Source organism: Ranitomeya variabilis, chromosome 4 (assembly GCF_051348905.1).
Source record: "Ranitomeya variabilis isolate aRanVar5 chromosome 4, aRanVar5.hap1, whole genome shotgun sequence".
NCBI lineage: Eukaryota > Metazoa > Chordata > Amphibia > Anura > Dendrobatidae > Ranitomeya > Ranitomeya variabilis.
Genome location: NC_135235.1, coordinates 652,746,630 through 652,756,166, shown reverse-complemented (window position 1 = coordinate 652,756,166; position 9,537 = coordinate 652,746,630).

Genomic DNA, 9,537 nt, shown 5'->3' with positions numbered 1-9,537 from the left:
TTTAAAGATTCCATAATAACAGGGTCTGTACCACAGGACTGGCGTATAGCAAATGTGGTGCCAATATTCAAAAAGGGGACAAAAACTGAACTCGGAAATTATAGGCCAGTAAGTTTAACCTCTACTGTGGGTAAATTCCTGGAGGGCATTCTAAGGGATGCTATACTGGAGTATCTGAAGAGGAATAACCTCATGACCCAGTATCAGCACGGGTTTACTAGGGACCGTTCATGTCAGACTAATTTGATCAGCTTCTATGAAGAGGTAAGTTCCGGACTGGACCAAGGGAGCCCAGTGGATGTAGTGTATATGGACTTTTCAAAAGCTTTTGATACGGTGCCACACAAAAGGTTGTTACATAAAATGAGAATAATGGGGATAGGGGAAAATATGTGTAAGTGGATTGAGAGCTGGCTCAGGGATAGGAAACAAAGGGTGGTTATTAATGGAGCACATTTGGACTGGGTCGCGGTTAGCAGTGGGGTACCACAGGGGTCAGTATTGGGCCCTCTTCTTTTTAACATATTTATTAATGACCTTGTAGGGGGCATTCAGAGTAGAATTTCAATATTTGCAGATGACACTAAACTCTGCAGGGTAATCAATACAGAGGAGGACAATTTTATATTACAGGATGATTTATGTAAACTAGAAGCTTGGCTGATAAATGGCAAATGAGCTTTAATGGGGATAAATGTAAGGTCATGCACTTGGGTAGAAGTAATAAGATGTATAACTATGTGCTTAATTCTAAAACTCTGGGCAAAACCGTCAATGAAAAAGACCTGGGTGTATGGGTGGATGACAAACTCATATTCAGTGGCCAGTGTCAGGCAGCTGCTACAAAGGCAAATAAAATAATGGGATGCATTAAAAGAGGAATAGATGCTCATGAGGAGAACATAATTTTACCTCTATACAAGTCACTAGTTCGACCACACTTAGAATACTGTGCACAGTTCTGGTCTCTGGTGTATAAGAAAGACGTAGCTGAACTGGAGCGGGTGCAGAGAAGAGCGACCAAGGTTATTAGAGGACTGGGGGGTCTGCAATACCAAGATAGGTTATTACACTTGGGGCTATTTAGTTTGGAAAAACGAAGGCTAAGGGGTGATCTTATGTTAATGTATAAATATATGAGGGGACAGTACAAAGACCTTTCTGATGATCTTTTTAATCATAGACCGGTGACAGGGACAAGGGGGCATCCTCTACGTCTGGAGGAAAAAAGGTTTAAGCATAATAACAGACGTGGATTCTTTACTGTAAGAGCAGTGAGACTATGGAACTCTCTGCCGTATGATGTTGTAATGAGTGAGTCATTACTTAAAAATAAGAGGGGACTGGATGCCTTTCTGGAAAAGTATAATGTTACAGGGTATATATATTAGACTCTTTGATAGGGCGTTGATCCAGGGAACTAGTCTGATTGCCGTATGTGGGGTCGGGAAGGAATTTTTTTCCCCATGGTGGAGCTTACTCTTACCACATGGGTTTTTTTTGCCTTCCCCTGGATCAACATGTTAGGGCATGTTAGGCTATGGGTTGAACTAGATGGACTTAAAGTCTTCCTTCAACCTTAATAACTATGTTACTATGTAAAAAGTCAAATGGTGCTCCTACCCTTTTGAGCCCTGTCGTGCACCGAAACAATAGTTTTACCCCCCATATGGAGGATAGTCGTACTCAGGAGAAATTGCACAACAAACTGTATGGTGCAATTTCTCCTGTTACCCTTGTGAAAATGCAAAATTTGGGACAAAAAAACATTTTTGTGTGAAAAATGTGATTTTTTTTTTTATTTTCACAGCTCAACATTATAAACCTCTGTGAAGCATCTGGGGCTCGTGATTATCACACATATAGATAAGTTCCCTGAGGGGTCTAGTTTCAAAAATGGGGTTTCCACTGTTTAGGCACATCACGGTTTCTACAAATGTGTCATGGTTTCCGCTAATTATTCCAGCAAATTTTTCATTTTAAAAAGTTAAATAGTGCTCCTTCTCTTTCAAACTCTGCAGTGTGCCTAAACTCAAGAGAAATTGCACAACAAATTTTGGGGTCCATTTTTTCCTGTTACCCTTACAAAAATAAGAAAATTAGGTTTAAGATAAAATTTTTGTGAAAAAAAGTTAAATGTTAATTTTTTTCTTCCATATTCCATTAATCCCTGTGAAACACCTGAACAGTTAATACACTTCTTGAATGTGGTTTTGAGCACCTTGAGGGGTGCAGTTTTTAGAATAGTGTCACAATTGGGTATGTTCTGTCATATAGGCCCCTCAAAGTCACTTCAACTGTAATGTAGTCCCTAAACAATGGTTTTGTAAATTTAGTTGGAAAAATGAGAAATTGCTGGCCAGCTTTTAACCCTTATAACTTTCTAACAAAAAAATCATGTTTCAAAAATTGGGCTGATGTAAAGTAGACATGTGGGAAATGTTATTTATTATATATTTTGTGTGATATAACTCTGATTTAAGGGCATACAAATTAAAAGTTTAAACATTTCAAATGTTTCCAAATTTAACACATTTTTGATATTTTCACAAATAAATACAAATGAAATCTAACAAATTTTACCAGTATCATGAATTACAATATGTCACAAGAAAACATTCTTATAATTGTTGGGATTCATGGAAGCATTCCAGAATTATTACCTCATAAAGCGACCCTGGTCAGAATTGGAAAATTTGGCCTGGTTAGGAAGGTGAAAACAGTGACCTGAACAATCATGTTACACACTGAACACTGCAAAAATGAAACTCAAGTAATATCAGAATTGTATTTTTTCCACAATTTCCTCTCACTTGGCATTTTCTTCATGTTATTCAGCATATTATGAATGGATTAATTCAAAACTACGACTCATCCAGCGGTAAAAAAGCCCTCATACAGTTATGTTGATGGAAAAATAAAATATATGATTCTTCAAATAAAACATTAAAGCGCATCAGAGAGTTGTTTTTTTTTTTTTTAAATCTCAACATAAATTTTTTTTGCTTTTTATTTTCATGGTTTTATGCACTTATACATCCAAAATATTGTTCTTCTCTAGCATTGATAACGTAGACTAAAAACTCCTGAAAGGGACATTATGCTAATCTCATGCGCAGTATAGTTATGTTGACGACAACAGTTAAATGACCGCTGACAGATGTTTATCTAGATTTTCTGGCATCCAAAACAAGAATTCAGTTTGGCGCCCACTCACCATTCTCAGTTTATTTGAGTAGTGGTTGTGACACAACCAGAATTTTGCTCCTACGACTTCAGCCTCTGTAAGCCATATGCTGCTTGATTTACTCTGCTGGCAGCGCTGGTGATAGAAATGTCAGAACCAGAAGCTCTGGATGGCGAGGCCTTTCTAGCCACTAAGGTTAGGTTGGCTGAGACCTATAGTCCTTATGGATCTTATGGTTCTTATGGATCCTGATTTTGTTCGTATCATCACGTCTCTGCTCTGACCCTGCTTGTCAACCGTTCCTACATCTGGATAGCAGCCTTTCCATGGTAGCATTCCACTGGGTCCTATTGTAAAATCAGATCCCTGTACAGATGTTAACGGGTATTGGGATTTCTCTGTAGTTCTCCAGACAGTGGCTTGTGTCAAATCTGTCCGAGTCAGATTTTTGAGCCTGTGGCCTTAGACAGACATTTCACTATATCTGGTACAAATAAAAACTGGACCCACTCCAAACGGTGGAGCATCAAATGCAAAACCTGGCCAGTGTCCAAGGTCTTACCGATCAGATTCAGCAACTACAATCCACTCGGGCCCAAGCCCTTGCAGCACCTCCCTTGATTTTTTTGGAGCCCAAGGTAAATAAACCTTCCTGACACATCATATCCCTGCTGCAGGGAGATCCGAGGTTTGGGCCTTCTCTTTATCCCCTGACGCCCCAGAACTATCCACTGTAGACTTTATTGAGTCCTTAGAGCTGAGCAAAGTTACAACTGACAATGTGCAGCATACAGTAAGCCAGCTTAATACCTTGCAGATCATTAAAGATCAGGAGGCACCTGGGGAATGCCTGTAGGCTATACCAGATTGAACAGCTGGGCTGTCAATCAAAATCCTGACAGCCCTGCTTGTCCCAAGAATCAGATGAGATGGATTGTCATTTGAAAACTCACAGTCCAGCTAATCACAGATCCCTTAAGATAGCAGAGCTGTCACAGCTTTCGTACGTCACAGTCAATGATGAATCCATGACAATTGTACAAAGTTTCGGAGTTGGGCCACAGACTCACAGTGAAATGACCAGGCACTTCATGTTCGGTTTCTTTCTGGACTCTGATCAAATTTAGGACATGTTGATTCTGTCCCCTTCTCCTGACTCTTGATACTGCCGTGTCCGTAGCTATCTGTCTTAATAGGCATTTGCATGAATGCAGACATACTGTCCATTTCCTTGTGATCCTCCTTGAGATGGTTCTACTTCTTCATTGGAGGCCAGTTGTGTTTAATTAAACTGATAGGACTAAATTTGGAAAGGCACACACTTGTCTATATAAGACCTTACAGCTCATAGTGCATGTTAGACCAAATGAGAATTATGAGGTGAAAGGAACTGGTCAAGGAGCTCAGAGACAGAATTGTGGCAAGGTTTATATCTGCCCAGGGTTATAACAGAATTTCGGCAGTACTTAAGGTTCCTAACAGTATAGTGGCCTCCATAATCTTTGAATGGAAGACGTTTGGGACCACCAGAAGTCTACCTAGACCTGGCCGTACGCCTATATATATGGCACTATCTGAGGAAAGACATGTCAATACCCATAGGCTTTTCCAGAAACACTCTTTACATTGAAAAAGATTTATAGACGATGTCTTCTTAATATGGAATGGAGATGAATTTTCCCTCACACAATTTTTCCAAGATATCAATTCACGGGTTCCCAATTTGACATTTACAATACATAAGGATCAACACACGATTAACTTCCTGGACACTTTGGTTTCTTTGAAGGAAGATGGCCATTTGGACATTGACTTATACACAAAACCCAAGGATAAAAATAGCCTTTTGCATTTTACCAGTTGTCACCCTCTCTATATTAAGAAATCGCTACCAAGGTCACAAATCCATTGGGTTAACCATACTGTTACTGATCTGACCTTAAGAAATGTATAATAAATTTACTCAGTGGGGGTACCCACAAAATGTTTTTGAGATAACAACATCGCTTACCCCATCTCGTACTGATAAACCACAGAGGTACTACTACATACTATCCATGCATGAACCTTCTGAAAAATTGCATTCTGAAACATTGGCCACTTCTTAGTAAGGCATATCCTACCATTACTGAATTCAGCAAGCCTTCTTTAATCTGCTACAAGAAACCTCAGAACATTAGAAACTTATTGATGAAGGCGGACATTGGCTCGAACAGACAGGCACAACGCCAGTTAACATTGGTGACGCAAAAACAGGGAACATTTCCATGTCTATATTGCCCCCAATGTTCCATTGTCACCAAGGGTGATACTTTTTCCCACCCCAGATCTGGTAAATTCCCAATTAGGGGATTTTTTACATGTGATTCTACGTATGTGGTCTATTTAATCAAGTGTCCTTGCGGTCTCGGATATGTCAGGGAGACCACCCGGCATATCCGAGACCGCATACACCAACACAGGTCAACGATTTGATGCAAGCGGACGATGTTACTGGTACCTTCACACTTTGTCACAGCAGGGCATACGATATCTTAACTCAAGTTCCAGGTTTTAGAGCGCATATTCCTGTCTAGATGGGGCGGAGACAAAATACATAAACTAAAAGAGAGGGAGGCATTTTGGATCTTCACGCTTCAGGCGCTGCATCCATGGGGGATGAATAGGGAATACGAGGCCCTTTAATAACAATCTGATTTGTACCACATTAATATCATCTGGTTATACAATATGTTTGAATAGAGCATATTCCTTATATTTCTTATTGCTATTGGAGCGCCCGCTGGGGCCTAGGGGTACTCGGTACTGGGTCTGGTGGTAATTAAAGGGGAAGTCACAGTGGCTGCTACCTGGTCCGTGGCCCTGGGAGTCCAAATAAAAGGGATGGTCTTTAAAGGGGTTTGAATAAAGTTTGTAAAATAAGAAATGTTCGTGACGCCACCTGTGGTATTCAGTCAGAGGTGACTGACGCTGCTAAAAGGGGTCCTCTGGGGAGTGATGGCACTGCAGCAAAGATGGTATGGCTTCCCACAGGTGAAGCTGGGGTCCCCAGGGCTCCCAGTGTGTTTGGCAAAGATGTTGTGGTGCCAGAAATAAATAGAGGACTCAAAGTTGCAGTCTCTTTACCTGGTTTACTGATGGTAGACATTCACATTCCAGGGTACCAGCAACAGGTGACAGTGGAGTCCAGACAGCCTGAAAACGAGTAGAATTCCCTTTGCCAGGTCAGATTGGGAGCCTTCCACTATGTGCTGAATAATAGTCCCTTGCTGCCTATGGCTTCCTTCAAGGTCCTCTCTCACTCTCTGTCCTGGGACAGCACCATCATGGTAGGCAATGCGAGCCGTTACCTTGGGGTCTCTATCCACGGTGACTCTGGGCTCTGGATGTTGCTGTACCTCAGGGTGTAATGTGGGCAAGTCACTTTCAATTTCCTGCCCTCTGGTTCTGCTGTGGGACATGTAGTTCCATACAGCCTCGAGCTCCCGATGCCTGGTTTCTGCGTGTCAGCTTAGAGGGAGCCCAATCGTAGCTCTCCTCTAGCTCCTGACTTCTCCTGCACTACTTCACTGTTCCTTCTCTGCTACACACTAACTCCTCCTCCAGACCAGAATGTATATCCATCCACAGAAGCTCCCCTGAAATTGGGTTCATAGCTCCCCCTTCTGACCTGGAGTTAGAATGTGTTGCATGTAGGTGTACTACCTGTCAAATGGAACCTCCTCGTCTCCAGGCATGGCATCACCCTCCCCGAGAGGAACGCAATACCACTGTGGTACCTGAACTCCGGGGTGCCACACTATTATGTTGCACTGATCATATTTCTCTCATCTCTTTTAGATTCCTCTATGACTGCAATATACCCACTGACACCATCTTCCTACAGGGGGACATTCTCACCTGTCATGTCTCTTTATTCCTCCTGTTGTTCTGTATTGTCTTTGATTTCCCTTCTCCCTTGCTGCTATCTAGTGGTCCCAGTGTTCATTTCACCTTCCACTTTTATGTTTAGCCTTTATTTTATTTTCTGTCCTTTTATCCCTTTTAAATATCTCCTAATTTTATACTATGTTACATTTTCCTTTGTTAATTTCATATCCTGTGTCGTTTCTATTATAGTGCTGTTCTCCACTGTGTCTCATGCGCACTTAGCCACCCCGTTTTTCTCTGTTTTTCTCTTCTGTCCAGCACACGGAGTTCGCCTGCACAAGCGCCGCACTCTTCCTGCAGTTCGGGTTTCTCCATGAGAGACCCGAGGCACGAGATCCCCAGAAATGACGCAGCGTTGGTAATACATTTAATTCCAACTAGCTGGCACTGCCTCCTCACACTGCACTGAAACTCTGGGAACACGCCAATGAACGCCCACTGCAGGTAATTATGCATCCTGACCTGTGCCCATTGGTTGCGGTTCACCTCGGTATATACACACTTTATCATGGCACTGATTTGCCCTTTAAAAGGGGTTACCCACTACTAATATTCAAACAATTTTTTAATGTCAGATATGTTCTCAATATGTCAAATATTTTATATATTATAATCTGTTAATAGCATAAGAGCTGTATTTATCCACTGTAACCCGGCACCGTCTCCACCATTATCCTTTAATAACGGAAGTACGCCGACGGACACCCTTTACAGGTAGTGAACTTTTTTTTTGTATTATCTTTTATGTGCTGTTTATCCATCTGGATTTATTTTATGGGACCTCTTAGACTAGGATAAAAATAAGAATAAAATATAAACTTTATAATCTTACTACCTTACTCTTGGTTTAATCTTTTATTCCTGGCGCTGTGTCTCCACAGTGTGGTGGTGATTGCTGGTACTTCTAAATTAAAGTTATCAGGATTTCCTTACTCTTCGTTTTCTTTTTTCTTTTCTTTCTTCAGCATATGCTGGTCGTTTTCATTTTCTGATATATTTTTGTGAAGAACGCGTTTAGTTTGTTCTCCGTTTTTCGTTTGCTTCAATGGGAATATACAGCCGATCATTCTCAATATATGATTTTTTTTTTTTTCTTTTTGTATGGAAAGACATAATAACTTTGTTTGTATCCTTGCTGCTGTTTATATGATGATGTTAATCGTATCTCCATTATTTTTTGTCTAAACATGTATAGATACCCTTGATAATGTTGGATGGACCTTTGCCTGTATACCTTATTATGTCGGCTGTTCATCTTGAACTAGAACTTCTCTGTGATTCATTGAGTGCCAAAGGTCACCGTTCTGCAAGGCACAGATCTGGCAAAGGTTACAACAGAATTTCTGCAGTACTCAAGGTTCCTAAGAGTAGAGTGGCCTCCATAATCCTTAAATGGAAGACGTTTGGGACCATCAGAAGTCTTCCTAGACCTGTCCATCCAGCCAAACTGAGCAATTGTGGGAGAAGAGCCTTGGTGAGAGAGATAAAGAAGAACCCCAAGATCACTGTGGCTGAGCTCCACAGATGCAGTAAGGAAATGGGAAAAAGTTCCACAAAGTCAACTATCACTGCAGCCCTCCACCATTCGGGCCTGTATGGCAGAGTGGCCCAAAGAAAGCCTCTCCTCAGTGCAAGATATATGAAAGCCCGCATAAAGTTTGCTATAAAACACATGAAGGACTCCCAGACTATGAGAAATAAGATTCTCTGGTCTGATGAGGCGAAGAATAGACCTTTTTAGTGATAATTCTAAGTGGTATCTGTGGAGAAAACCAGGCACTGCTCATCACCTGCCCAATTCAATCCCAACAGTGAAACATGGTGTTGGCTGCATCATACTATGAGGGTGTTTTTCAGCTGCAGGGACAGGACAACTGGTTGTCTTTGAAAGAAAAATGAATATGGCCAAGTACAGAGATATCCTAGATGAAAACTTCTTCCACAGTGCTCTAGACCTCTGACTTGGCTGAAGGTTCACCTTCCAACAAGACAATGACCTTAAGCACATAGCTAAAATAAAAAAGGAGTGGCTTCAGAACAACTCTGTGACCATTCTTGACTGGCCCAGCCAGAGCCCTGACCTAAACCCAATTGAGCATCTCTGGAAAGATCTGAAAATGGCTGTCCACCAACGTTCACTATCCAACCTGGCAGAACTGGAGAGGATCTGCAAAGAAGAATGGCAGAGGATCCCCAAATCCAGGTGTGAAAAACTTGTTGCATCATTCCCAAGAAGACTCATGGCTGTACTAGCTCAAAAGGGTGCTTCTACTCAATACTGAGCAAAGGGACTGAATACTTATGACCATGTGATATTTCAGTTTTTCTTTTTTAATAAATTAGCAAAAATTACTACATTTCTGGTTTTTTTCAGTCAAGATGGGGTGCAGAGTGTACATTAATGAGAAAAAAATGATTAG